The sequence below is a fragment of the Poromitra crassiceps genome, assembly GCF_964638095.1.
Source record: "Poromitra crassiceps genome assembly, contig: HAP1_SCAFFOLD_284, whole genome shotgun sequence".
Classification (NCBI taxonomy): Eukaryota; Metazoa; Chordata; class Actinopteri; order Beryciformes; family Melamphaidae; genus Poromitra; species Poromitra crassiceps.
In genome coordinates, this window is record NW_028152116.1 from 156234 (window position 1) to 173102 (window position 16869).

Here is a 16869-nt window from a genome sequence, read left to right on the forward strand (position 1 = left end):
CCTACCACCACGGAGACCCGGGTTCAATTCCCGGGCAGCGGTATTTTCGGCGTGCTCAAGACGTTCCTACAGACACAATTGCCCGTGTCTATCGGTGGGAAGCCAGCGGCGTATGAGTCCTGGTCGCTGCACTAGCACCTCCTCTGGTCAGTTGGGGCGCCTGTTCGGGGGGGAGGGGAACAAGCTAGTTCACACGACTTCATCATCTGTCAATAATGCCCCGACCCACCTCACCAGGTAGGACTATGTGAACATGGGTGAAAAGACGAGGGTAGTAAACATTATCCAGCTGTTTGGGTGTGTTATCGTCAAAAACCCAGTCTAGCATCATCTCTGTTGAAATTTTACTTCCAGGCAGGGGGGGGATATTTAGTGATTTGGGGGCAAGTGCAGCAGACAGATAGTGTCTTGCTTTATTTGTATTTTGCTTTCCCTAGCTGAATGTTGGTATTGGCAGTGGTAGGAGATTTAAATTCTTATATAATGCTGGATATTTAAATTAATAATAAAAACGCACCCATTAAGATTTTGCACCTTTTTTTCTTTCTCCAACTCTCTTTCTTATAGTATATAAATAATCTGATGCAAAAAACAATCGGGACACCCTCCACGTGAACATGCAAAACGGAGGGTTAAGGGCCAAGGGGTGACTTATCATTATGAGAACATGAAGTAGCTATGTAACGAACCTCCCGTGCTGCCGACAGCCTGCTCTGTTTGCTGTCCGAGTGTCCGTCACATAGATAACATCTCCCGCTTTATCTCCCGCTGCTGTTTGTAATCGATATATGGCCTTATTCCATACAAGCAGCAATTTAATTGAATCGTCCATAATCTTGAAATCAGATCATATCTCTATGCTAAGATAGGCTGCTACGCTACAAAACACAACAGACGGAGTGAACTCTGACCTGCCCCGGGTGTGCTTCATGAGAAGAAGCGAGAAGCGCTTCTGTTTGGTAACAGAATAAGAAGAGAAAACCACAGAAGAAGAACATAAGCACATCTGAGGTTCATTACATAGCTAATTCATGTTCCCATAATTATATAACAACCAACTGCGAGGTGACAGAAAATATGTTATTTACAGTGTGAACGACATATGCCCCATTTACGCCTGTTTTGGCCAGTTCCAGGACTCTACTTGGATCTGAATATCTTCTAGGGAGATCAGAATGAAACCAAAGTTATTTGGGCGAGTAAAACATATTTTAAGCTGGAAATAAGGTCTGGGGTGTAAAAAACAGGAATTCTCCTTTAAGAATGAACAATAGAGCGACTTGTCAGTGGGACGACAAAGACGGGAGGACGTTCACCCAAGCCTTAAGTGGGGGGTTGAGTCAGTCAGGGGGTGAGTTCCTCCATGGCTCCTCCTCGCAGGGCGCTGGACATGGCCCTACTGCGGTCCAGCCTGGAGTTGGAGGGAGGAGAGAGCCTCATGGAGCAGACCAGGGCTCCCACCTCCTCCTGCTTCTCGTCGTGCTGGAGCCTCATGGAGCAGACCAGGGCTTCCACCTCCTCCTGCTGCTCCTCGTGCTGGGACAGCTGCCGGTTGAAGGCGATAGCGTGCGCAGCGAACTGGGTCAAGTCTTTGGTGCTGCTGTTCCTGTCAGGAGAGAGAAGGGAGAAGAGCATCTGTAAGATCATGGATGCCTGTCTTTAACTAACTCTTCTGGTCCGAAAACGCCTACTGTCCGTTTGGAGTATGAAGACAAACAGTTTTGGGGACTCCAGAACGGGAGAACTCTCTCTCACACACACACACACACACACACACACACACACACACACACACACACACACACACACACACACACACACACACACACACACACACACACACACACACACACACACACACACACACACACACACGCGGTTGAATGCTCTCATTTAGGACACTTCATGCCCAAAAGAACATGTGGGGCCAAGTAAAAGTTAGCTTTCCTGCTCAGGACTAGACAGGAAGTGGTGCGATTTTGCTGCGTCAAGTTACCTACTGTAGGAGTTAACCAGGGTGAGACAGGAAGTAGAGCGATTTTGCCTTCAGAGTAAAAGCTTAGATTGTGAAACTTTTTTTCAGATTTCCCCTCCATTTGTACTTGGCCAATTTCCCCCTGCTGCCCAGGGTCACTGCTCCACCCTCTGCCAATCTGGGGAGAGCCGTAGACTAGCTCCATGCTTCCTCCAAGACATGCCAGCCGCTTCAGGACACATACCCTTAATCTGGCTTCCCACCCGCAGACCCATTGCCCGACACCCGACGGTAACCCGGGGGCGCGAACCTGCGACCCTCATGTTGGTAGGCAGGGAATCTACCGCTACACTACCCGGACGGCCTAGATTGTGAAACTTTTGAGAAAAGTTGGAAAATAAAGCTGGGCTGTGCAGAGCAACAGAAAAGGTTTGAGAGGTATAAAAGTATAATGTAATAGTATAAACGCACCACACATTGTCCAGTCTTCAGAAAGTAATACAATTATTTATGTATTATGTATTAATTAATTTAATTTAATTAATTAAAATGTATTTATCAATGTCCTTTGTTGCTCTGTAAAGCACTTTGCACAAGCACTGACAATTGTTTAAAGGGCTTTAGAGATGAATTTGACAGTTTTCAAAGCTATCTGCTTTTACCTTTGGAGAAAATGAGGAGTTGGAAGATCTCTCTCTGGAGCATTCTGGGGAAATGAAAACACCAGCATGGGTTCTTCATGTACACTTTAACTTTTAAATAACCACAAAATAAAGACTGTGAAATAAACTCCTAATTGTATTACTAATAAATGCCACTGGATGAATTAGAGTACCAGTAGTCATGTGTAAATACAAGTTTAGAAGACACCTACCCCCTGCACCCAGGGGTGCTGGAGGACCTGAGCAGCACTGAGACGCAGAGTGGCATCCCGGACCAGCAGCTTGGATATGAGGTCTTTGGCTCCCTCTGAGATGTGAGCCCAGTCCTTGTCTGGAAACTCATACTTGGCCCTCCTGGATGCTCTCAAACAGGTGACTCTGAGGAGAGATAATATCCCAGAAAATTGGTTAAAGCCCCAATCAGTAAGATTTTTGACATTTTTTACTGAAATATAACAGCTTTTTATTCACAGGACATGGTAGATTGACTTTTAATAGGGAGACCCTCGTCTTTATTTATCCCACACCGCCCTCCATTGGCCAGCACTGGGACTAAGCAGTTTGTCTGTCACGTCCCGTAGCAAGAAAAAAGAAAAAAGAGAAGCATGCGCTGTACAGCGGAAGCGCTGTGCTCATGAAAACGAGGAAGTAACTCGATTCGGATTTGCTACGAAAATGATGTTTCACCCGATGTCACAACATGTACATAGAGCTTTCTGGCGCTGTGTTTTGTTGACTTTGAACAGCGATATCGTTATCGATACTAATGCACGCAGAGGGCGCAGTTGGAAACTTACTGAATGGGGCTTTAATATTGTTCATATATCACAGTTTCGTAGTGTTACAGTCATCCCCCTTTCGCATGTAGATATGATCAATATTTATGTCTATTTGTTGTGGCTGTTCATCTTTTGATCTGCTCTGCTCATTTAGAAGGATATAGAGGCACCCTTTATACCTCTATATCACCTCTTTGTCCGTATGGTGCCTTTTTGTCCATACGGGGCTGCCATAGGCGTACTTAAAATGGCGTCTGCCTCGGCCCTCGAGAGGTCAGTCTGGTACGCACAACCACATCACCTGTGGACAGTTAATATTAGTGTCTGTCTCATTTTGCTTTGCTTTGTCACGTCTGTCCGGTCTCGTGTTTATGGGACGTCTTTGATCACGTGAGGACGGTCCTGGATCCCCTCACGTAGGATGCTTCTGGAGGCCACATCAGCTAAAGCCTCCAACCTACAGTATAGCAGACTCCAAACTAATTCAACCCTACTCAACGCATGCCTACATTCACCCATTCACTAGGGCTGGCACGGATCACGGATAATCCGTGACCCGTACGGATCAGCCCCCACGGTTCGGAACGCGGTTCGGAACATCAATAGTCCGCGGACCCCCCCCCCCCCCCCCCCCTTCGTTTCATTTAACGTTTAATGTTAGTGTATGAGAACGCCCAGCGCAGCCAGACACAGACAGGCATAATCATGGCAAGCACAATTGAGCTTCCTCATCCCTTGTCGCTGCTGTAAAGTATGTCTGAAGGCTGTGGCTAGTGGCTACTAAAGACAGAGTCACACAAACTTATTTCAACACCTCTGAAAAAGCACAGGAATGCGATCAGCGTGTTGCGCGCTGCACAAGATAACGAGAGCCACAACACACACACACACACACACACACACACACGCGCGCACACGTTTCACAAACACATTATCACCGGACGGTGAAATGTTGCCTTAGGACACATAACAACAAAACAACACGTGGGGCCACTGAGTAGCTTAACGTAGCATCAACGTTATATTTCCAGACTGACCTGGTCTGGTCTGTAGGTCTGTACCCGTGTCATGTGACTGGTGCAAGCAACAGCCACGAAGTTAGGCATAGCAGTGCCACCTAAAACAGGAAGTTGGGTCGTTCTGCCTTCAGAGTAAAAGCATACATTGTGTCACTTATGAGAAAAAAATATTTTTTGAGCTGTGCAGGGCAACAAATGGTTAGAGAATTATAATAGTATTAAAAAAATCTAATCGAAAATCTAATTTTGAGAGAAAAAATCTGATATATATATTTTTTTGCTGATCCGAAAAATCCGTGATCCGTGGCTCAAAATCCGTCACGCGATCCGATCCGTGGGTTTTCTGATCCGTGCCAGCCCTACCATTCACACACACATTCATACACCAGTGGCGGCAAGCTACCATGCAGGGTGCTGGCACAGCCATCGGGAGCAATTTGGGGTTCAGTGCCTTGCACAAGGACACTTCGACGTGTGGACTGGAGGAGCCGGGGATGGAACCACCAACCTTCTGATTAGTGGACGACCCGCTCTACCTCCTGAGCCACAGCTGCCTACATAATATGTTATCTAGACAGAAAGAAAAGTTTTCTGTCAATAGATGAGTTCTATTTAGAAAAGGTTCTATTTGGAAAGGAACATTTCCCCCCCACAAAGACACACTACCTTCTAACGGTGCAAACACACTGGAAATGGAAGCATGTGGATAGTTTAATTTCGGCGTCCTTGTTAACGGAGTAGACGGACCACACCGGCCGTGGCGTGGCACGGGGTGGGACCACACCGGCCGTGGCGTGGCACGGGGTGGGACCACACCGGCCGTGGCGTGGCACGGGGTGGGACCACACCGGCCGTGGCGTGGCACGGGGTGGGACCACACCGGCTGTGGCGTGGCACGGGGCGGGCGGCTCCTGCCCTGCAGCGAGCGTTTCTGCGTCTGGCCTATTTTTGACACGAGCGGTCACGTGCAGCCAGGCATGAAGTCAGTACAAGTTGTGACATTTATCATCGTTTTCAAAGACTCGACTCACGTATGCCCCTGGGTTTCTGTTGCAGTAGAGTGTGAGGGGGCTGTTACAGGAATAAGTGATTTATTTTTCATTGTAGCTATGTAGCTAGAAATATAACCATAAAGCAGTGGTTTATTTTGGCCTTGAAGGCAATAATAAGCTGAAACATAATTTAAATGTAATGTAACACCCATCTATGTTTTACTATCATTACCATCCATTTGCAGATTGTGGGTTTGAATACAACATTTCTAATTCTAACCAATAAAGACTTGTTTGGATTAACAAGAACTGTGATAGTTTAAAAAGCTGACCACCAAAGATCAAATGTATACCAACCACCTACTACTCTCCACCTCTTAAAATGTTAGACTTGGGAATGTTGTTCCTGTTTTTAATTTAAGAGCAATTCTTATGCTTAGGAATAGGGATGCACCGATCCACATTTTTCACTTCCGATCCGATTCCGATACCTGAATTTGGATATCTGCCGATACCGATATTATTCCGATACCGATATTTTTCTTGAATATACAGCATAGGCAAAGATTTGGCCAATTAAAGATTTTTTTTTAAATATAGGCCTACCTTGCAAAAAGCAGACAAAATAAAGAAAATATACAAGGCAAAGAAGGATAGTATTATACATGGGCCCGTGCTGGAATTGCAAAAAAAAAATATATATATATATATATATATATATACCGTAAATTCCGGACTATAACCCGCGGCTTTTTTCCCGTTTTTTGGCCTTTTTTGGCCCCTGCGGCTTATATAACGGTGCGGCTTATCTATGGATTTTTTCCCAAAAAAAAAAAAAAATCTCTCTTTTTTAGCACTCTTTCTAACTATAAATCCACTTCTGTTTTAATTTCCTCTCTTGCCCTCTTTTAACAACATAACATAACATAACATAACACAACACAGGTAAGCAGAAAGAAAAAGACGAAAGAAAGAAAGAAGCAATCACCGCCATGAATGAGGAAATGACTCACCTGCTGGAGGCTGGAGATACACGGCTTGGGCTAAACTTTTACTCCGTGAAACACTATCGATTAAGTCCGACATCGCTCAGAGGTTTGAGCAGCTTGAAAACAAGTTTGAAAACGTGCAGAAGTCCATCCACTCACTCACTAAAGAAAATAATGCAACCGTGAACAGAGTTTCTAAAAAAAGCGCATCAGCGCACTGGAGGACAAAAACAACACAGTGAGTCCGAAAGTGGATAAAATGCAAAAACATCGAAACGCTGCACACGCAGGTTGATGACTTAATCAGCAGGAGTAAAAGAAATAACATTCGCCTGATCAATGTAAAAGAGGGAGCTGAGATTGGTGACATGGACGCTTTCGTGGCAAAATCCTGTGTTACATGGACCTGAAGGAAGGCGAGAAACACCAGAGGTGGACAGGGCACACCGGGCGCCTCGGCCACGTCCAGACCCCGGCCTGCCACCGAGGGCCATCTTCATCTGCCTACTCCGCTGGCCCGACCGTCAACTCATCCTCCAGGCTGCGGTATATATATACGGTAAGCAGAAGCACATTGTTTTGTTTTAAAGTTGAAGGCTACATGCCATTTGTTCATTGGAAATGGTTGCATACTTTAATAAAGGAGAATATGTTGAAGAAATATCAGTCTGTTTTTTTTACCGTGGTACCGAAATTGGTACAGAGTACCGTGGAAATTCACTAGTACCGGTACCGAGTCGACTACTGAATTATTGGTACCGTGACATCACTAATTCTCTACAGTATCTCTATACAGTATATTCATTCTGTGAACCAGAAGAGGTTGCACTGGAAAGGACCGGCAGAGAGAGAGGGCGTGGCCTAAAGGACCAGCAGAGAGAGAGGGAGTGGCCTACCTTTCCTGGCCACCACATCCGCATCAATGATGGGGCATCCGAGCTCCCGCAGCATTGAAGACACTGTGCTCTTCCCTGAGGCGATACCGCCGGTCAGTCCCACCAAAAACATCTGGAGGCAAAGGTCAAAGGTCAGGATGTTACCAGAATCACTATCCATATTTACGGTCGGTGGTTCAAAGCCAAAGCCACACAAAAAACTGGAAAAATATTGTCTATTTTGTTGTATTATTAAAAACATAATAGCCTCAAACTGAGAGAGAAAAAAGTCAGAGCATGGTTAACTTGAACAGATTAAAAATACCTGCATACAAGAAAAATACACATCTGCAGATTAACAGGTTGTGCATTTGATGTATATAAAAAAAATAGATCCACACATAATAGTGTCTATTAAAAGCAAATGAAAGGGGATACATTTACAAAAACAGAGTATGGGAAATAAGTAAAAAATCTGTGCAAAAGGGTCTGTTGTACTGCTGTGGTAAGGCTTTAATAACAAGAAGATATAAAACAAGAGCGGCTCAAAGCCATCTATAACTTAATTGGGGGCTAGTGGACTGGACTGGTACATTAATTTCTAGAACATCTAGTTAGGGGCCATAGTGCAGCATGCTGTGTAACGTTACATTGAAAAATATAATTCTATTCTGGAGTGGAAGAGGATTTAGGAATGCATTATAACCATCTAAAATGAGGAAAAAACAACACCAAAGCCTAACTGGGAAACATGTCGAGGAAATCTTTTAAAACTGTAAATAAAAGATTGTCAGTGGGTAAAGCTATGCTGAACAACAACCCTGTTGAGTTGATCGGAAAAACTGTATGTAAATAATGTATGTGACTAGTTACTGAATTGTTACTTTCTCATGCTACCAGGAGGCAACACGCTCTCTGCTGTAAAAGTAACGTTACTACACAGCTGATGTTGGGCTCAGCAGCCAATTTATGGTGTCAGACTTGTTTGAGAGATTTGGAAAGTTATCGTTAGGTGGAAGGTTGTTCTTGGTTCAATGGGTATCTAAACCCCCGAGGCTTAACGTTAACAGAGCCTTACTTAATTTGTAATTAAATTCAAAAGCATTGTGACACTTTACTGTTTAGAGACTAGGGTTATTTGACCCTGCTTTCCAAATAGATAATAACTAATTAGCCTTTTCGCCTTACCTTATACGTGCGGCACTCCCTAACGTTAGTTGAACTGAAATTACAATGGAAATCCGTGCACAGGAGCCAGAGTGGGGAAGACGAAGTAAACAAACAAGCTTGCTAAACAAGCTAGCGTTAGCACAAGTGTATAGGTCAATACGACCACATGTGAGCAAATTATGCCGCAGCCATTTCCACCTCGAAATAAAACAATATGCAGTCAGATGAACAGGTTTAAACGACGCGTATTTCTTAAAACTGCTATCTAGAACTTTGAACTATAACGCATAGTCGAGTCGACTGGCTAACTGCAGTGCTAACAACCTAGCGCTAGACAGGAGCTCGCATCACAAACAATCTTCTTCTTCTTCTTCTTCTTCTTCTTCTTCTATTAGCTTTCCGGCAGACTGGATGCCTTGCGGCACATTGCTGCCTCTCACAGGCAAAGAACTTTTATGCTCTTTGTCACAGGTCTTCTTCTTCTTCTTCTTCTTTCAGATTTTCAGCAGTATAGTGTCAGACTTGGCGTCTTACTGCCCTCCGCAGGTGAAAGATATCAATTATGAAAAAATAAATAGTGTCCACCACCCCCCAATGTGCTCCAGTTAATAATATATTATTGTCCATACTGTCACTCAGACCCAGTTGTCCGGGTTTCCGCAAAAGCATCCCTCAGTATTTTATCGATCTCTGCTCCAGATACATCCACCACATTTAAGAACCTCTTAGCAGCGTCAAGCACCATCTCAATCCTCTCCGTCTTCCCACTCAAATTAGCAGCACAGTTTATAACCATGGCTATGAAAGCCAGGAATTGCTTCTTTTCCATGCAAATGACATTACTCTGGTTAGTTTGTCCCTTTTCCCTCTCCGGTTGTTTTTGCTCTGATTCTTTCTTTCTCTCCTCTGACATCTTAACTGCCTCTGCATATGATATTCCATTTTCCTCTCTAATCTTGCTCACTATTCTTTGCTCAACTCTTTTAGGGCACTGTGCTGACCCCACATGATGATTTCCGCCACAATGCAAGCACTTCACCTCATCTTTTCCTTTTCCTACCATACACCTTTTTCCATCACAATACTTGTCCCCACACCTCCCACAAATCGAACGTCCGCCACATAACCGGGGTGAAATTGGTTTTATATTCGATATTCGCCTGTTTTACCTCCAGGAGGCTTTGTGTTGTCGGGGAGGACGAAGACCCCCGTCTTCTCCTCATCCTGCGGGCTGCCTCCTCCGGCCAGGGGGAGTGTGTCTACGTCCGTCTCCGTGTCGGTGGATGTGGAGGGCACCAGCGTGATGCCTTGAGGGTTCATGTCATGGAACCAGGCCATGATGTTGCCCAGCAGGTTAGCGTTGGCCGCCGCCGCCGAGGACGGGTCGCGGCTGTCGCATGCGGTCCAGTCTGTGGTGTCGCTGGAGGACGAGAAGAGGCCCGTGGATGAGTTGCTGCCGCCCGGGGCCACCGGGATGGGCACGGAGCCGCCGTAGCTCCGCCGGTGACTCTCCGAGTGCCGAGACGCCACGGAGACACTGGCCGAGTACTGGCTGTTGATGTTGCCCAGCCTGGCCAGGTTATCTCCCAGCTCCAGCAGCTCTGAGCTGCTCAGCGAAGCTCTGGGGAGGACCTCCACTCCACGCCTGGAGCGCTCCGCTCCAGCCGGGAGGGCAGCGAGGTGCCGATGGCGCCGAGCGACGCTTCGTTGGCGAGGAACTGGTGGCTGGCCCCGCCCGCCATCGCAGAGTCCTGGAGTGACAGCTGGATGGCCAGGAGAATGTTAGGGTCATCGTCATCTAAAGAACCAAGAGCCTGGAACACGACAGAAAAAACCTGTTTAGCATTTATGCAACCAGGTGTAAAACAATCAAAACATCTGGAAGACTGACCGCAAAGGCGAGACCCTTTTACTTGATTATCATAGTTGTCATCGTCGTCGTGCTTAGAATTGCACCAGTTTGACAACTATAGTGTCACTACTTTTTCAACCATTTTTTGTAAGGGAGGATGCCCATGGAAATGGCACTGAAAGAAACTAGGAAAGTACCTGTGCCCACACACCTAACACCCACATTCAGAGGAATCCTGTTAAGTGAGAAATGAAATGCAGACGTTGCATAAAATAGCCACAGCTATGGCAACGTTTCACAGATGTTGCTCTTAAAAGCGGATTATACTCCATTAGCCCTTCTCCTAATGTCTCCCGCGGGTGGGGCTTGAGCAGAGCACACACACGCAGACACACTGACAAACATACATTTGCATAATGTCCCAAGATGCATTGTGGCATTCATAAGTTGACAAGGAAGCAACCAGATGAAGCTAAATAAGTGGTAGCTGTATTTAAGAGTATTGTTAACTGGTGAGATGATGCAATGCATGTACCTGCACCTCATTAAGGCAGTGTGTTCAGTTCACTTCAGTGTGCCCCACATTTTAGTTCAGCTTGACCATGTTGCCGTTTAAACCTCCTTAGTTCGTCCTGTGTGTTCCAGTTTGTGACATTCGTTCTAGGATTGAGTCCATGCTGTAAAGTAAGTGTCTGTTGTTGTTTTTATGTTAAATCTTGCCAGTTTCACCGTGTGTCTACGTGTGCTCAGCATGAGGAGAGATATTTCCGTTGCAATTGTCACAATGCTTATCTGGTAGCTAATTGACTGGAGTATTCAGTTTATTGTGATCTGTGCTTAAGTTGAAGTGTTTATTTCTGCTGCTGTAATTGTTAAGTAGATAGCATTCCTATGTATGGGGGGAATGTGTGCTCAACTCCATTGTGTGCGGACGCCATTAGCAGTACCTTGTTTGGCCACAGGGCGTCGACATTGCCCTCCGTGATCTTATTAACCATACATAAGGTTAAATTGGTTTATTTCTGTTAAGAGTCGACTATAGTAACTTACTCGGCTGTATGCAGCTTTATGTTATGGTGAAAGGAGCATTACAATGCTTATTGTTATATTTTATGTTTACTGTAAATGGGTCTTGGTTTAATTTCGTAATATGGGGAAATATATAGCTTTAATTTCACTGTATTTTATATTCTGTAGCCCTGAAATCTAAGTGCCTAATTGTGGTTTATTTGTGTTATTTCAGACTAATGATAATACTACATGTCACAACAATAAATACTGGATCGCAGTACTGTTCAACCAAGAAGTTATGTCTCCTCATCGTCATTCTGTGTCCTGACCGACACCCCATCCTGTTCACTGCTAAAACCTGAAAGAGCTAGCCCTACCTAATTAGCTCAGTAACAGTAGATAATAATGATATTTATTTTTACCACACCGTGCAATTGTGGAATATTTCAATGTTGGCCAAAATAAAAAAATACAATTTGACTATATGAATTAACACCTTGGTCCCTATCGTTGCATCGGCGCTGTTTCTAGGCCGAACGCCTGGCGCAGCTCAAATCAGTGGGCGTGGACAAGCGCACTTGATATCGTCGTGCTGGCGCTAGACGCAGCCTCAACCATTACAACCACGCCTTTTAAGCGTAAAATTATGCACCGTCATGCTCATTGGATAACTGCAATAAACGAATTGCACGCTTGCCTTTTTAGCTCCAATTCCAGTGATCCCGCAAAACCAGACGAAAGCCAAACGCTCTGCCCCCCCCCCCCTCCCTTCATCCAGTCTGTCTGTCTGCATTATAGGCTATTATTCCATATTATTATGCTTCTCAAACCAATCTAACTGCAGTTTCAATACTGCAAGCATGTAAATACGCTACACTATAGCAAGATCAAAGTGAAAATAATGTTCTAAAGGCATCAGCTACAAAAATATAGCCTATCCCTATATGATGAGATTAATTTTATATTGGTGAAAGTTTGTTCAGAACGATATCGTTTTCTCTCCCCTGCTGCAGGTAGAATGATGCACATAAATATACCCTACATTATGTAAAGTCATTGCATAAATGTGTTTTTATTGTAAAACTAAATGTGAAGTTGGGCCAAGTTATTGGAGCGGACATCACAGTATAGCACATGCGCGTTCTGAAGCGCGTTCCGCTGACACTTATCTAAATGACGTTAAATCGACAAAGGATATATATAGGCCCAGGAGGACATATATGTTTCACTTAGGGTGGTGTTTTAATTTCGATGATTTATTTGGTCCAATATTGAAATGTTCTACAATTGCAGGCTGTGTTACCATTACACATTATTTTAGATCGACCTTTTATATCTATTTCGCCTCATTTGGTTGCTATTTAGTAGCGAAATGTAGTACCCAATTGCATGCTGGGGCATTCACAGGCAGTCAGAGAGAGACAGTCGTATTGTGCCTGTCAGACTGCCTGCAGCCTCAAAGCGGTACGGACGGAGTTGTTTTACCCAGGCTGGAAGCGTTGTCACACAGGCTTGTGACAGTAACTCAACGCGGAAGGATTTATTTCACAATAAACTGGTAAACGCACACCAATGCCTGCTCCTGTCAGTAGGAGAGAGGGAGAGAGTGACACAGAAAAGGGTGACAGAGGAGAGAGGGGAGGGACTGGCCCACTGAATAGGCCTGCTTTTCAAAGGCGCAAGGCGCTAAATTAACGGCAGGTCGGAAGATAGGAGTACGCCGGTATTTAGCGCCGACACGCCCACTTTGGCCCATTCTGGGACTGCGCCACGCCCATTCGGCCTAAAGCGCATTTGGCAGCCTAAAGCCATATTGATATCGTCCCAAAACAGGCGCAAGGCACGTTTTTTTGCGTTTAAGGCCCGTTTTAGCGCCGAAGGCCTGTGGGAGAATAGGGCCCCTTAAGTCTAAAGCACATTTTTAGAAGGGGGGTATATATATATCTCACAACTAGAACGAGTTGTAAGCATGACTGGGAACTTTGGAGACCATGTTGTGGCAAGCTTGTGCATAATATTTTAGATCCCTTCGCGTGCAGCAGGCAGATTGGCTCGGGCCTGCGCTGCGCTGGCCAAAAATGTTCTAAGTTTCCTTTTTGTAAAACAAACCAAGGTGAGAAAGCACTGGCGGGCGAGCGTTTAATACATTTTTCAAAGGAAATCATTTAAAATATTGTTATGGTGCAGCATCTCTTATCATCAGTAAATTAAAAACCATTCTTCAACAAACATCGAGTTCATGAAAGGTTAAACACTGGTGGTGAGATGTGGTGAAAAATGCAGTGAAATATCTAAGGTGCTCTCGCTAGGGTCATCAGGGTCAGGAGTGTTGCTACGCAGACTCGACATGTCACCTCGCCTCCTTTGCCTGTGTCTCCGCCTGTACTGGAACTCTGCATACTCCTTTAAGCAACAACAAAACACCAAATTAAAAACAGAATTCACCAAAAACACTGATAATGGCAACTTCATAATCCTTCAATGTTGTTTTCATTGCAACAGATGGTCTTATGTCCCTTTTATTCACATTGCATAGACTTTTTTTTTCTCAGGTTCAAATCTGAGTCTTGCCAAAAATGCATCAATGTGACTTGTGCTAGCTAGCTAGAATTACGGTATATATACATATATACCATATATATATATATATCGTAATTCTTCCAATAAGCGCCTGTATTCTAATTGCCGCCAGTCTTCCATTTCCCGCCGGGGGTCCAAGTTGATTTAGCATAATACGCAGACTTGAATATGTGCGCACACACACACACACACACACAGAATTCTAATCCAACCTATGTGTTCCACTTCCGCATAACGTAATTTTGTAATCATCTTTCGTCTACGTAATAATTTTTAGACTTTCCAAAAAGAACCCTTTCAAGCAAAAAAACAAACTGTTTTAAAGTTTCAATATTTTTTCAGATGACAACGTAACATTCCAAATATGTGACCAGTTTATCAGAATAACGGCTATTTGGAAATATTTAACGAGCAGCGAGGACAGAGCGCTGGCTGTGTGACCAGTCGGACTAGCTAGTATCTGTCAACCTACTGTAAGCTACAGTAGAAAACACTGTCCACCCAAAGTACTCCGATTCATAATTACTTTCCATATCACTTAGATGCAGACGCCTGAGTTTGCACAAATGCATCTCTCAGTATTTTATCTATCTCTGCTCCAGATACATCAACCACATCCAGAAATCTCTTTGCAGCGTCAACCACCATTTCAGTCCTCTCCGTCTTCCCAGTCATACTAGCAGCACAGTTTAACACCATGGCAATGAATGCCAGGAATCGTTTCTTGTCCATACAGATAACATTACTGTGACTTGCTGGTGGTGGACGGGTTAGAGGGAGGACAGCAGGTGTTCACTCTCCCCTCCCTCCTCTGCCATCTATCTCCCCGCCTCCTTCCTCTCACCCTGTTCTCAATCTACCATCTCTGCAGGGATTGAGCCTGCAGAGGAGAGGTCCTCCGCCTTAACCCCTATGGCCTGTGTAACTTACAATGGATCTCTAGGCAGTTTTGTTATGGCTTTCCCCAACAAATGACGCGAAAAGGGTTTATTGTCCTTAACATGTTCACTGCCGTGGACGAGATATCTCGTCAAGCAGAAACCAACGGTTGACTGCCAATGACGAGATATCTCGTCCAAATTTTTTTTTTTTTTTTTTTGACGGTGGGACGTCGATCAACCCCTTTTACATCTCCTATTAAAATATGGGAGGTATTGAATGTGTATAATCTATTTTACCGACCCACTAAGTGGCGACAGTGCTCTCCAGACGAGAGAAAGCCAAGCAAAAACAACCGCGTGAGGAAGCCATTCTCATGAAAATGGATTGGCGAAAACGCTTTCGCTTTCGCTTTCGCGCAGGGAGCTGGCGGTGGGGGATTGCAAATTTGCATAATAGATTATGGGTGCAACACACTTTGAAACACGCAGCATAAATAAGACCAGAATCGCAAAAGCTTCATCAAAGCTCTCAACCGAAACCCCAAGAAACGAGCGAGCCCATCCAGACTCGCCCAAAGAGCGGCCGCCAGCAGACAGGCAGCAGCAGCAGCAGCAGCAGAAACTCGCTTGTGACACGCCCGCTGCAGAGCCAGGGAGGCAGGAGGAGAACACACACGGAGGGAGGAGTTTGAAGGAGAGGGGGGTTTCCTGCTGTTATGGAGGAAATTACTGTTCAAAACTATTGTTTAGATGTCTGACGTCTTACTGATGCCAAAAATGAATGGTTAAAGTGACTGTTCTATCGAATTTCACAAAAAGCCATTTATCTCAGCTTAAATTTTCAGACGCTGAAACCATGCTGTATTCAAGTGCTAATGCCTACATAACTACTAACTCTACAAACTAACTCTTTTAGACAGAGAAAGCACACATTCTATTAGTTCTTTTGAGATATTTTGTGTTCACAAAATCTTAGCAGAAAATAATCCTCGGCTGTTGAAAGATGAGCCAGAATCCTCAAAAAAAAAACTTGGCAGAAGCTACCTACAGTAAAAAAATAACGGCTGGCAGTGAATTTGTTAATAAATTAAACAGATCACTATTCAAAACTTCCCCACTTGTCCCCTTCAACACAACTATTATTACATTGACTTTCCCATACGTCAAACTTAATCATTTATAATGACTCCAAGTAGTTTAACACGTTCAGTGCCAGCGACGCCATATGGCGTCATTAGAAATTTACCGTACAGTGCCAGCGACGCCAAATGGCGTCATAACTCCAAATTGTTTTTTTGACGGGGGGGTGTCGATCTAAGCTTCTTACGTCGCCTCTAACAATATTGTAGCTATTGGAGGTCGATAACCTATTTTACAAACCCATTAGGTGGCGACAGCACTCTCCTGATCAGAGAAAAAGGAGCCAAACACACAGAAATAGTCACTGGGCAAAATGAGGAAATCGCATCGCATCCGTCCGTATGCATCGACGTGCCTCCATAAACGAGCACAACGCCAGCTGTGCCCCCAGCAGCAGCATCCGCTGTCACAACTGAGCACTTCCATGTACGCTGCAACAGCACATTCACATAATCAGCATTATTATTCCGAACTGGAAGCATGCCAGCCCGTGACAAACACACGCGGAACCAAAAAGCTGAATGTCGCGCACCATTCACTGTGTGTGCGCAGCAAACTCAGCAGAGACTGAGAGCCACCAGACACATAAGACACACCCAGGAGGCGTGTGCAGTTGAGGGGGGGGGGGGGGGGGGGGAGCACGGAGAGCAGCAGAGCAGCATACACTTCACCCAGACAGACCCAGACATCAGAAAATTCGCTTCAGAGTCAGAGATGTGCTTGAAATGTTTAATTTCACAAAAGGCTCATTATCTCAGCTCGTAGAAAAAAAGGTATGTTTTTCGTTCAACCAAGCTATCTTCTCCGGCTCATAACTAAAGAACGGAAAATGGGATCAATAAACTTTTTTTTGCAGGTGATAGAAGAGAGTCTCATCGTTATTTGTGCGTGTTCAGTGTTTACATAGTAATTATTAAAAAAATTATATGACTGTTTTAAAATGC

At 44.7% G+C, this 16869-nt stretch overlaps 2 protein-coding genes across 8 annotated transcripts in view; both read right to left on the minus strand.

Annotated features, from left to right (window-relative positions):
• LOC310770978 (uncharacterized protein) overlaps positions 1-9768 on the minus strand; it is a 43273-nt gene extending 33505 nt beyond the window's left edge. The window contains exons 1-4 of one of the 4 annotated variants that reach the window (XM_083663666.1): positions 9631-9768; positions 2850-3015; positions 2638-2681; positions 1462-1606 (exon numbers count right to left, since the gene is read on the minus strand). The gene's annotated coding sequence lies outside the window, so the exon portion shown is untranslated. Of the gene's footprint in view, positions 1-5; positions 176-1316; positions 1607-2637; positions 2682-2849; positions 3016-4453; positions 4543-9630 lie in introns of those variants that run through there. The other 3 variants (XM_083663664.1, XM_083663665.1, XM_083663667.1) reach the window with 3 other exon arrangements.
• Positions 9769-10112: 344 nt separating this feature from the next.
• Positions 10113-16869, minus strand: part of LOC310770979 (PDZ domain-containing protein 2-like) — a 90806-nt gene continuing 84049 nt past the window's right edge. For 2 of the 4 annotated variants that reach the window (XM_083663670.1, XM_083663668.1), the window contains one exon: positions 10114-10275. The gene's annotated coding sequence lies outside the window, so the exon portion shown is untranslated. Of the gene's footprint in view, positions 10276-13678; positions 13728-16869 lie in introns of all 4 variants that reach the window. The other 2 variants (XM_083663669.1, XM_083663671.1) reach the window with 2 other exon arrangements.